Below are 12504 nucleotides of genomic sequence, written 5' to 3'. Positions count from 1 at the left end.
TTTAAGAACCAAAAAAAACCAAACGTGTCATTTATATTGAAATGGTATTAGTATTGCCAAATACTAATCTAGACTAATCTGTACTGATTAGTCTAGATTATATTAATGATCCTATGTAAAAGATTATATTAATCTTTACTGGTTAATATAGATTACTAATCATGCTAAAGGTTAGAAATACTAATCTATGATCGTTGAAGTATGATAAGATTCAGAAGAGTACTTTCCTGGGATGTGCAGATGTTGGAGACTGACTAGAAAAAAGCACAATAAGAACTTTTGGGGATAGCAGAAATACCCCATTTGGGATGGTAGAAATATTCCATATGGTATGTTTTTCCCCCATGTGCTGGACTTTCCCTTAAAGTCACCACTACGTCCTGAAAACAGTAGTGAATTAAACTTCATTGTTGATTCAGTCATAAGCAAACCTACTTCTAAACATTTTGAACCGGAGGAAGAAACTTTAGATGGTTTTCTCTTCTAAAGTAATTTTAAATTATCTTTCATCTTTAAGAAACTAACATTACTTAGCTGATTATGCTTTTTGAAGCTTTATAGAATTATAATTCTCAGCCCGGTTTTGGAAATACAGTTGATTTAAGTATTAAAAAATAGGTAAAAGTTATTTGCTGGTGTCACCATATGGCAGCAATTGAATCAACTGCTATAACAAAGATAATAAAAAATAAATTTCTAAGAATCAAACAAGTTGCAGCTCTCATGAGCTATCTTAATTAACTTTTCCCTGCTCTTTCTTAGTACCTCTCTTTCATGTGCAAATACCTACTAATATTATGCCCAAGGAGGAAGTTCCGTCTCCTTTCCGATCTAAAAATCAGTGCTGCCCTGCTTATCAGCCAGCAGAGGGCATAATGAATGAATTCCCAAGTCCTCAGAAAATAGCTAAGAGCACCTCTGTTCTTCGGCTTTGTTAAACATGTAATTTGCCTCTTAAATCTGCATAGGCAGTGTAGCTGATTATTCTTATTAGTTGTTAAACTTAACCACTACTTATGTTCATTCAAACAGTTCTCTTTTCACTTGTCACATATATCCAATTATTCACAGGCATTTTTAGTACCTGAGTGGACAAATCCTAGAATTTTAGAGTTCAAAGTCACCTCCGAGGTTGTTCCTCTGAGATCTTTCATTTTAAACCTCTCACATAAAAGGCTCTTTCAGCAGTGCTCCTGACTAATAACTGGATAGCATCTTGCTTGTGGAAAGGAGATAAATAGATATCATTTGCGAGAGAATGTATTGCACATATGCACAGTTCGATGATCTGGCACCAAAATCTCTTTTGCTGTAAAATCTATTCATTGATCCCAGTAATTCTCTCTGTACCTACATGGAGTTAGTTCAATTCCTCATCTAGTTAGTGGACAGCGCTTCATATATTTACAGCCTCTTATCAATTCTTTGGGTTTTGGTATCAGCCATGGTAAACAATATGATTTCACACATATCCATATGCAATTAGTTCTCATTTAATTTAGATTTGTTTCTTAATGTACTAGTTAAATGTGGTGATTCCCATCACTTTGGAAATTTGGTATTGCAAGGCAAATCCTCCAAGTATTTATAATATGGAGGGATAAGGACCTCAGGAATAGCTTTGTGACCTAACCCAATGACTCTCAAACTTTAATGTGTATTGAATTACCTGAAATCTTATTTAAATGTAATATTTGATTCAGTAGTTCTGAGGCAGATCCTGAGAGTATGCATTTTTAAAAGCTACCATGTTACTGGTCCACAGATCACATTTTGAGTAATAGGGTCTAAATAGAATTTCTTATACAGGTTTCATTAAATTCCAAAAATATAATACGCTTTTGTATACTACTGTATTTTATATAAACACATAATTAAGGCAAAACATTAGCACTAGCATATATACACAAAAACACAAGTGATGCTGTTTAATGCAAGAAAAATGTAGAAAAAATAGAGGTTATTACATTAATTCTCCACTGCTAACAATTATTACCTAGTGCATGGGTGCTTTGAGCTATGAAAAAAAAATTCTCTCAAATTACCTTGGATTGTTTAAAGGACAATAATTGTTCAAAACTTGTGAGGTAATTAAAACCACCACAACTTTTCTAACCCTATACCTGTTAATTAAGTGTCTCATTTCCATAGGCTGACTTTCATTCCTTCCTGCTGGCCAGCTCTCACTTTTACCATCAAAAAACCTTGTCTCTATTTTCACAAAGGTGAAAATGAATTTATTCTCCAGGGTATTAGCCACACATACTACAGAAATTTTCTCATGTGTTATGACACGAATTTTCCACAGTGAATCTATTTCAATATGGAATAATTTTTTTTTCTCTTCTAAGAAAAAAGAATCATCCATTACTTAACAGTCATCATCTCATGGCTGGATTACAAATAGTATTCTCTGTCATTTTGGATATATTTTTTTTACTTATTTTTCCACTAACTTATTAATAAGATTTATTATAATTTACAAAATGAAAATTATGTAATTATATAGATTATAATAACTAATAATTTGCTTTGGTACCTAAGAACTATCTACAGAGATTTTATTAATACAACAATAATAAAACAGCTACTACTACAATTTACTGAGCACTTATCTCATGAAAAGTACTATCCTTATTCATGCTTACAGAATTCTATATAAGTAAGTATAACGGAGAACATTATACAGATGCAGAAATAGAAGTTGATAGATGTGAAATAGCTCGGTTGGGGTCAAATGAGTGTAAATGGTTAAGTTGAGGTTTGGAGCCAAATAACTTTGGCTCCGTGATCAGAATGCAACCCTGCCTGCCTTTGAAAAGTATTTAATATTATTCATAATAGCTTTTATCTTGAAGAAAGTATTTATAGCAATCTTTAAGACTGGAAGGTTCCATCAAACTAGATCCAAAGTACATCTAGAAGACAAGAGGATATTTTAAAATGTAGAGTATCCTCAGGGCACAAGAATAAGCTTTCTTAGGATCAGGGATCATAAAAAGAGAATTTTTCAAACACAATGCTTTATTTAAGAACATAAAACAATTAGTCTAACAATTACTTTAAGCTATTCAAATCTCACATATTAACTAAGTGGCAAAGAGCATTCAACCAATTTAATGAATCCATAATATAGACCTTAGCAGAATTAAGCACTCCTGGCTTTAGTTTAAGTTAGCAATGAAGTGGCTTAGCTTTGTGTTTTGTTTTATTTGTTTTCCCCAAGATGCCATGATCCTTAATTTGAATTCCCCCAACTTTTGCTTCTTCTTTTGTAAATCTTTGGGTAAGAACCTGAAAATTACACTGCCTATCACTGGCCTTCCTTCACTTTCGTAGTCATCTCCACACCTCCAATCCACTCAACCGGTGACTCCTGTACTATAAATGTCATAGATGAGAGCAGGATGAAAGTGCAGGTGATTAGAAGAACTAGAATGACCTTTTTCAGAATAAGTATAGTAAAGTGAAGGAAGAAATCTGATTAGATCCATAGAAATGCTTGAGATGAGGGGCACCTGGGTGGCTCAGTTGGCTAAGCATCTGACTTCAGCCTAGGTCATGATCTCGCCATTATGAGTTAGAGCCCCGCATCAGGCTCTGTGCTGACAGCTTGGAGACTGGAGCCTGTTTCAGATTCTGTGTCTCCCTCTCTCTGCCCCTTCCCCACTCTCACTCTGTCTCTGTCTCAAAAATAAATAAACATTAAAAAAAAAAGAAAAGAAAAGGAATTCTTGAGATTAGAAAAGAGAAGTTATCATTATATGTAGGGAGAAAAATACTGCCAAGGAATTAAAGTAATAATGCATTCCCTACAGAATACAGCTATAATCAACCAAATTATGGTGCATCTTTTAAAGACTCAGAACCTCTCCATATCAAGATGTTTTATGACAGTATCCCAGTTTTCATTCTATTGTTCAAGTCACTGGTCTACTGTTAAGGTCTCTGTTGGTAAAATTAACTTCACTAAATAGTTAGCATAATGGTTCCAAAAAGACATTGAGGGCTCTTTTGCCTGGGCTGCCAACAATGCCATCCAGACTGAGGAAGACCAGGAAGCTTCAGGGTCATGTGAGCCATGGCCATGGCCTTACGGGGAAATGTGGGAAGCACCCAAGAGGTAGGAATAATGCTGGTGGCATGCATCACCACAGGATCAACTTCAACAAAAATCACCCAGGTCACTTTGGAAAAGTTGCTATGAGGCATTATCACTTAAGGAGGAACCATAACTTCTACTCAACCATCAACCTTTATAAACTGTAGACCTTGGTTAGGGAGCAGACATGGGTAAATGCTGCCAAAACAAGACTGGAGCTGCTCCTATCATTGATGTGGTGTGACTGGGCTACTACAAAGTTCTGGGGAAGGGAAAGCCCTCACAACAGCATATCATCATGAAGGCCTAATTCTTTAACAGAAGAGCTGAGACGATTAAGGGGGGGGGGTGGGGGGTGGGGTTGGGGACAGGGTGCTGTGTCCTGGTAGCCTGAAGCCATGTGGAGGGAGGTTCATTAAATGCTAACAAATGCTTTCCTTTAAAACAAAACAACAAAAGACACTGAAGGTTACAAATGTTTTTTGTAAACTTTGAGAATTTAGCTAATACTTTCAATGTTTCTTTTCAGTAGTTTCAGGAAATATACTAAAATACCAAGTGGCCATCTGATAATTATGAAGACTCCCAGGTTATTTATTTGCAAATTTTGTGTGATGAGTGTGTTGAAGGGAAATGTAAGGTAAATATCTAACATAATTTTTATTGATGAACTCATTTAAATCCTTTGCTTTAATTTATTCTTTTATTTTACTTGACCTTTAGTCCTCTATGTAGCCTGATGGAAGACATAATAACAATAGAAGATCCTTCCTTAGCACCTTGATATGCATGTGTGCCTAAACATGCTTTTTATCCAAGCATGGCACATATAGGATCCCATACCTTATCAAGGGCAGAAGAGAAAATCATGGATGATTTTTGTTCTAAACTTCTTCATATATTTATTAAAAACAAAATTATTTCCACCTTAATTGTCCAAATAGAATTCTCATGTCACATTTCATTTGGAAAAAAAAATCTGCAAGATTGCTAAAGAGAGGTGCCTGGGGGGCACCTGGGAGGCTCAGTCAGTTAAGCCCCAACTTTGGCTCATGTCATGAGCTGTGAGTTCGAGCTCCACATTGAGCTCTGTGTTGACAGCTCAGAGCCTGGAGCCTGTTTTGGATTCTGTGTCTCCCTCTCTCTCTGCCTCTCCCCTGCTTGCACTCTGTCTCTCTCTCTCTCTCTCTCTCTCAAAAATAAATAAACATTAAAAACAATGAAAAAAAAAAAAAAGAGGGTCGCCTGGATGGCTTAGTTGGTTAAGTGTCCAACTCTTGACATAGGCTCAGGTCATGATCTTGCAGTTATGAGATTGAGCCCCACATTGGGCTCTGTGCTGAGTATGGAGACTGCTTGGGATTCTCTCTCTCCCTCTCTCTCTGTCCCTCCCCCATTCTCTCTCTCTCTCTCTCTCTCTTTCTCTCTCTCTCTCTCTCAAAATAAATAAACATAAAAAAAAAGATTCCTGGGGCACCAGGGTGGCTTATTTGGCTAAGCCTCTGACTCTTGATTTTGGCTCAGGTCATGATCTCAGGGTTCATGAGATCAAGCCCTGCATCCGGCTCTGTGCTGAGTGTGGAGACTACTTGAGATTCTCCCTCTCTCTCTCTCTCTCTGCCCCTCCCCCACTCATGCTCTCTCTCCCTCCCTCTCTCTCTCTCTCACAAAGTAAATAAATAAACTTTAAAAAAAAAAAAGCTTGCCAAAGAGAAATTTACAACAAATTGCAATACTGTATAGAAAGATACCATGGATAAGTTCAATTGAGATATTAAAAGTCAAATCTTGACTGAGCCAACAATAGGATTCAGGACTCTTTACCAGCTTTCAGAGTCTAACTCAAGTGACACAGATCCTCACAATCTCCTCATCACCTTCTGCATTTTGAATACCATCATCTGCCAGTAACATGCAGAATTTATCATTGAGGTAGAAGATAAGGTCATGTCACCAATAATGGCCCACTGGGAAAGGTTAGCTTTTAGGAAAGACTATGTTACTGACCTCCATAGTAGAGTGAACAATGTTGGTAACTTGCAGGCAGAGGAAATATGAAATAATTTTCATAAATATATTCTAAATATAAGTATAAATATAAAATATATATTCAAAAATAATTTACAAAGGATTGGTTTTTCTCCAAATCCCACGGGTTAATGTTGTCAGCTGGCTAAATTTGGTTCAGAAATATGCACGGTCATCTTTCCACCAGTAATATAAGCATCATAAAGAACTGGTGCAAACAATTTTTATCACAAGCATTGCATGATTTACCATCCTGCCTATAAATAATTTAATCTAATAAAAAAAGAGGAAGCATTCTTTTCATTCAGGGAGAAAGTAAATTTTAGTATAAAATGAGAAGCAACATTTTTATTAACACAGGAATATGGACCAGTAAACAGAGGGAAAAAAAAAAACCTGTATGGCTCACTGGCACTATATTAAAATAGGTATACAAAGTGAAACATATTATATATCACTTTGCTTAACCAAAATTTGAAATGTTTTCTTTTATATTTTGCTAAGTAACATTTAAAGTTTATAAGTATGGTGGAATAATATGTTAGAAAGCAGTCTTTTATTTATTCAGGAAACAGATAAGTAGAAATAAAAGAAAAATCCTTTTAAACACATAATTTATCTGAATTTACTATCTAGCCATGTGAAAGGGAGATAGTTACAGACTATTTAGTTCCATGGTGATGGTGAACATATTTTTAGTCTTCATTCATAAAATGTGGTACCTTTAATCTAATAGAAATTCACAGTTCGTGGTTAAAAAAATCTCCAATGTAGAACATGTCTTATCACAAACCTTTTTCTGAAATAAAAGCAACTGTGGTAGGAAGGATATAATATAGATTATATTCACAATTCTCAAGGGGTCACAATAGATCAGTGTTTTTATTAAACTTTTATTTTTAAATAATCTCTACACCCAATGTGGGGCTTGAACTTATAGTACCAAAATCAAGAGTTGCATACTCTACCAACTGAGCCAGCCGGGAACCCTTAGTGTTTTTCAAACTGTAATTTATGACATTACATGAAATAAATCTAATGGGATGTGGCCAGCTATTTCTTAATGGTACACAGCAGAAGAAAAAAGAATATAATATATTGGAGGGCACTGCAGATAGTAAAGTAACAAACATTTAATAAAATCTCTACATCATATCATTTACATACACATACAAGTATACATATATTATATATACATGTGTGTATGCATATATATATATATATGCATACACACATGTATCAGTATGTTGTTATATACTAGATCCTAATATAAAATAATACATTTTTGTAGGCCTGGTAAAAAAAATTTTTTTTTGAAAACTGCTTCAATAGGGGCGCCTGGGTGGCGCAGTCGGTTAGACGTCCGACTTCAGCCAGGTCACGATCTCGCGGTCCGTGAGTTCGAGCCCCGCGTCAGGCTCTGGGCTGATGGCTCAGAGCCTGGAGCCTGTTTCCAATTCTGTGTCTCCCTCTCTCTCTGCCCCTCCCCCGTTCATGCTCTGTCTCTCTCTGTCCCAAAAATAAATAAACGTTGAAAAAAAAAAAAAAGAAAGAAAACTGCTTCAATAAATAATATTAAAGCCCAGTCTTTAATCAACAATATTAAATCATATATTATACTTCTTTTCAGAGAATTGTCTTTATTTTTTTTTATTTAAAAAAAATTTTTTTTAACGTTTATTTATTTTTGAGACAGAGAGAGAGACACAGCATGAACGGGGGAGGGTCAGAGAGAGAGGGAGACACAGAATCGGAAGCAGGCTCCAGGCTCTGAGCCATCAGCCCAGAGCCCGATGCGGGGCTCGAACTCGCTGACCGCGAGATCGTGACCTGAGCTGAAGTCGGACGCTCAACCGACTGAGCCACCCAGGTGCCCCTCAGAGAATTGTCTTTAAATTAACCGATCATCATTAGCTTTACAGTTAGATTGTATTACATATCATATTAAATCTATAATCAACACAGAACCATCACATGATCTAGAAAGAAAAATTTAGGTTTACTTGAATTTCCTCAATACTTTCTCTTTTGCTTTTTTATTACATTAAGGCATGCAAAAATTTGAAAGTCTAGCTAATATAGGAATCATTTAAGAATTTTATATATATTTTTATATCCTAGCTTGACATAGTCAAATGTGCACAAAGCTTCCTTGATATACTGACCAGACAATTAATTTTAGAGAAGCAGTATAGATCTACAGCTCCCATTTGATAAGGTGATAAGTTATGGGATCCAGAGAAACATCGGGAACAAGATGGTTGCAGATGTTGAGTGAGGGGCCAAAGGCGTTTCTGGTGGGCATTATTTTGGAACAAGGAAAATAGAAACAATTTCAAAGAACTTTATGAGTGTTGGAGAAAACAGTAAATGAGTAAGTTAATAAATTAAAGAATTACAATAGTGGAGGAAATGACTGGGGAGAAGGACTACACTATCCCTACTCCCGGGGATAGAGCTTTTGGGAAAAAAAATTAAAATGTGTTCAGGTTTTGTTTTTATAAGCCATTCAAAGGAGACATCTGCTGTCCTTACCAAGACTTCTGTCTCTGCCCTCTGTAACAGAAATCATGCTCCTTCTTGCTGGCCTGGAATTATAATCAGACCACCTTCATTTTATATAGACCCCAAGAGAGTACTAACAACTTTTGACTACTGATAGTCTGGGAAGAATTCAAACCACTAATCCATTGTCTGTAAGCACTTTATTCTCATACCAATGCCATAAACAATCTAATTCTGTAAAAGCTGACACATAATACCTAGTACGAAGAGAAGAACTTATGTTTAGTAGCAACCTGAGGAAAAATAAGTACATAAAATCAACAAGGAAGCATCAGTATGGTTCATTGGAGATCTGGGACTGCATATCTGGATATAATATTGGATAAATTGAGAAAATTGGGGCAATAATGGATCAAAAGTTATAACACAGCATTTTTGTGCATCACAGAGACCCTTTAGGGAAACCCCTGCTCAACAGTGAGTTCATTTATCAAAGGGATAATGACCCAAAAACATTCTTTTGGAGACAGCGTGGAAACTATCTCCTTTTTAAAAGAAAGGCACCTGTGGAACTAATTAGGATGAAGTACTTCTTTCAAAGTATGGGCTATAATCCTGTTGAGTGAATAAAAGATTTACAAGACTATAGTTCAGAATGAGAGAGAACGCAAATGACAGCTGATGGCAGGTGGCTTCTGGTATGAAAATAAGAATATTTGGAAAGATTCAGACTGATATTCACTGAGATATTCACAAGAGAAAATACTAATTGTACCCAAGAACAATTTAAATAATTCAAGTCACTCTAGCCCCAAATTCAATTAACTAGTGCCCCAAAGAAGGTAAGCCTCTCCTGAATGCATATCTTATTATAGATTCAGGGAAAAGTTCTGAAAAGATAGTTCCCTCCAAGGAATAAGCAAGGGGCTTACGCTAAAAGGTTACATTTTTACTTTATACCTTTTAATTTTGTACTGTTTACTCTTCTTAAAAGCATATGCATGTATTAATTTTAAAATATTATTTATAAAGAAAGAGTATTGCTCATTAAATTACAGAATGTAAGATATTTAATTATTTTCTTCATTCAAGATGCAATAATTTTTTGTTTCCCGATTTGTATGTATTGCTCAACTTTATGTGTATAAGTAAAAGAGTATGTAAAGGAATGATATTGGACATTTGTTATCACTCCATTGTGAGTTAAAAAATAATTCAGAGATTTGATAACATAACCCAACTGTCAAGGCTTATCATACCCATGCATAACACAGAGAGAAAATATAATAGAATCATACAACTGTCACCTGGTAAGAATCAGGGACCTTAGCAATCTAGTGAAATCTAACTTATTTACATTTTCCTTTTATTGTTAGCCTTGTAAGAAGGCCTCAAATTTTAGTTAAAATCAATCTATTTATCAATCTAGTTTAATCTCTATTCTTCCCTGGTAGGGCTTCAGAGAAAGCTAATTCTCATAATACTTCCTTAGTTATAAGTCTCCTGGAATATACATTTGTTTCTATCTCTGCCTTAACACCACCTCCAAGACTTCTCTCCATCTTTGACACTAAAAACTTTGCAGAGCCATCAATGACCATTTTGTAGCAAATCTAAAAGATAATTTATACTCTATCATACATTGGCTTGTCAGGATCATGTCACATTCTGGATTATGCCCTCCCTCCCTCCTGCCTCTCTTTCTTTCCTCGGTTCTGTGACAGTGCTCCTTCCTGGTCTTTCTCCTAACTAAGGCCTTCTAGGTTTCCCCTCTCTTGAAAGTTGGGATTCCTCAGTTTTCTCTTTAGGGACCCTTTCCCTTTTCACTTTAGTCTGTCTCTGGATTGTGTCATGAACTCTAGGGTGTCATTTGCCACCTACATACTGAAAATTTCCAAGTCTATATATCTAGGTCAAATCTTTTTTTAAACCTATTTTTCTGACTGCCTACTACATACCTCTATCTGGATGTTCGATAACTACTTCAAACTCAATATACCTCAACCTTGTCTCAAGGGATTTCTTCAAACCCAATCCTTTCCATGTATTCCTTTTTTCAGAGAATGGTACTGATAACCACTTTAGTGCCCAAGAAAATATGGTGCTTCTTGAGTCCTTTTTCCTCATCCATTATAACCAATAAATTACTAGAATGTACAAATTCTATGACACCTACTTTTTTCTTTGTACTCGTTGCCACTTCCTTATCTCTTACACAAATAAATGATAGCCCTCTGTCTCCCTGCCCTCCTTTGCTGCTTCTCTCTAAATCATTCTCCACACAGCAGCCAGAGTAATAAACACGCATACACAAAATCATGGCACTTTCCTACTTAAATCAAATAAGTGTCCCCTATTACTTTTCAGATAAAGGCTATGTCCCTATTATGACTTAGCACATCATTATGACTTACCACATGTCACACCCAATCCAACACAATAATTCAGTCACTCAAAATCATTCTGTTACTCAATTATTCCATTTTCCCACCCATGCTTCGGAACTTTCCACATGTCTTTTTTCTAAAACACACACATTTGAACTCTCGTGCCTGGTTAATTTCTGTACATCATTTAGATTTCAGCTAAGGCATTATTTCCAATGAGAGGATTACTCTGACCTCCATCTCTCCACCCAAGTCTTTTTTACTGTCACTCATCTATGTTCCCATGACAAGTAATATTTTGTTGCATTTATCACATTGTATTATAATTCTCTCTTTACTTGTCTCTAAGCTTCATGTGGGCAATTACTGCATTTATTTTCTTTATCATTTTATTTCTAGCTTCTAATGTACTGACTGGTACAGATTTGGTGTTCAGTAAACATTATTAATTGCATATATAAATTAATGAATCATCACCATCAATCCTATCAATGTCTTATTCTCAGAAATCCAAGGTTCTCTTACAAGAATTTCACTTATGATATCTGACTTTATTTAATCAATTTTAGCCATGTTTCAGAACACAGGATAATAAAATATGTATGCTATCTTCTGACATACTTTCCACTCAAGGAATACTTGTCAAAGTCATCAAACATCTTCAAAACAATTATTCAAGAGCTGGTTTTATCCTAATGGATATGCTCTTAAGTATACATCAGGGGTTCATGTACTACTTCGAAAAGGCAGAATAGTACTGGGAATGAATCATTACCTTGAAGAAGCTCAAAGTTCTTTACTAAGTTGTGCCAGGGAAGCCCCACATTCAGTGACAGATTTCATTACCAGCACATCCGTTTTTGCTATCTTTGTAGAACACTGTTAAGTGCTATGCTAATAGACAAAAGTAGAAAATCAGAACATATGTTATGAAATTAGCTGGAAGCTTTACAAGCAACATTTTTTTTTTTCTGGATGAAGAGATCGAGTTCAAAGACATAGTTGCTAACATACTAGTGTGCAAGAAAAGCAACCAATAATGGATATTTTAAACAGAATTAAGAAATCAGACAGAATTAAGCTAGGTGGTATTCTCATCTGACACACCTCAGGGTCGCAAGAGAAATAAATAAAATGCTGCAATTAAATACTGAGTTTTTCTTCAGTACATTCTTCTAGACTACCTACTGCAAATTAAGAGCTAAAAACAAGTCATCTTAGCCTGAGGGAGCAAAGTTAGAGGAAATATTTAGAACTCTAGACACAAATAACAACTATTTAGACAAACGATGTATCCTATAGTTATTGGAATGGAAAGGACAATAGACATAGAGCATGTAATGTCAACTTAGAGTATTAGTTGACATTTGTATCAATGCCATCTTTAAATTAAAGGGCAAGAGTATATAAATAACACTAGGGATTAAGACAAACTAAAAAAATGGGGATATTGATGAGAGTCTCTAAATAGAAGACCTGAAC

At 35.5% G+C, this 12504-nt stretch overlaps 1 pseudogene; it reads left to right on the top strand.

Moving 5' to 3' along the window:
• Window positions 1-4032: 4032 nt before the first annotated feature.
• On the top strand, window positions 4033-4496 carry LOC115522853 (annotated as a pseudogene).
• The last annotated feature ends 8008 nt before the right edge of the window (window positions 4497-12504 follow it).

This window comes from Lynx canadensis, chromosome C2 (genome assembly GCF_007474595.2).
Source record: "Lynx canadensis isolate LIC74 chromosome C2, mLynCan4.pri.v2, whole genome shotgun sequence".
NCBI classification, from domain to species: domain Eukaryota; kingdom Metazoa; phylum Chordata; class Mammalia; order Carnivora; family Felidae; genus Lynx; species Lynx canadensis.
This window is presented reverse-complemented; position numbering and strand designations above follow the sequence as displayed.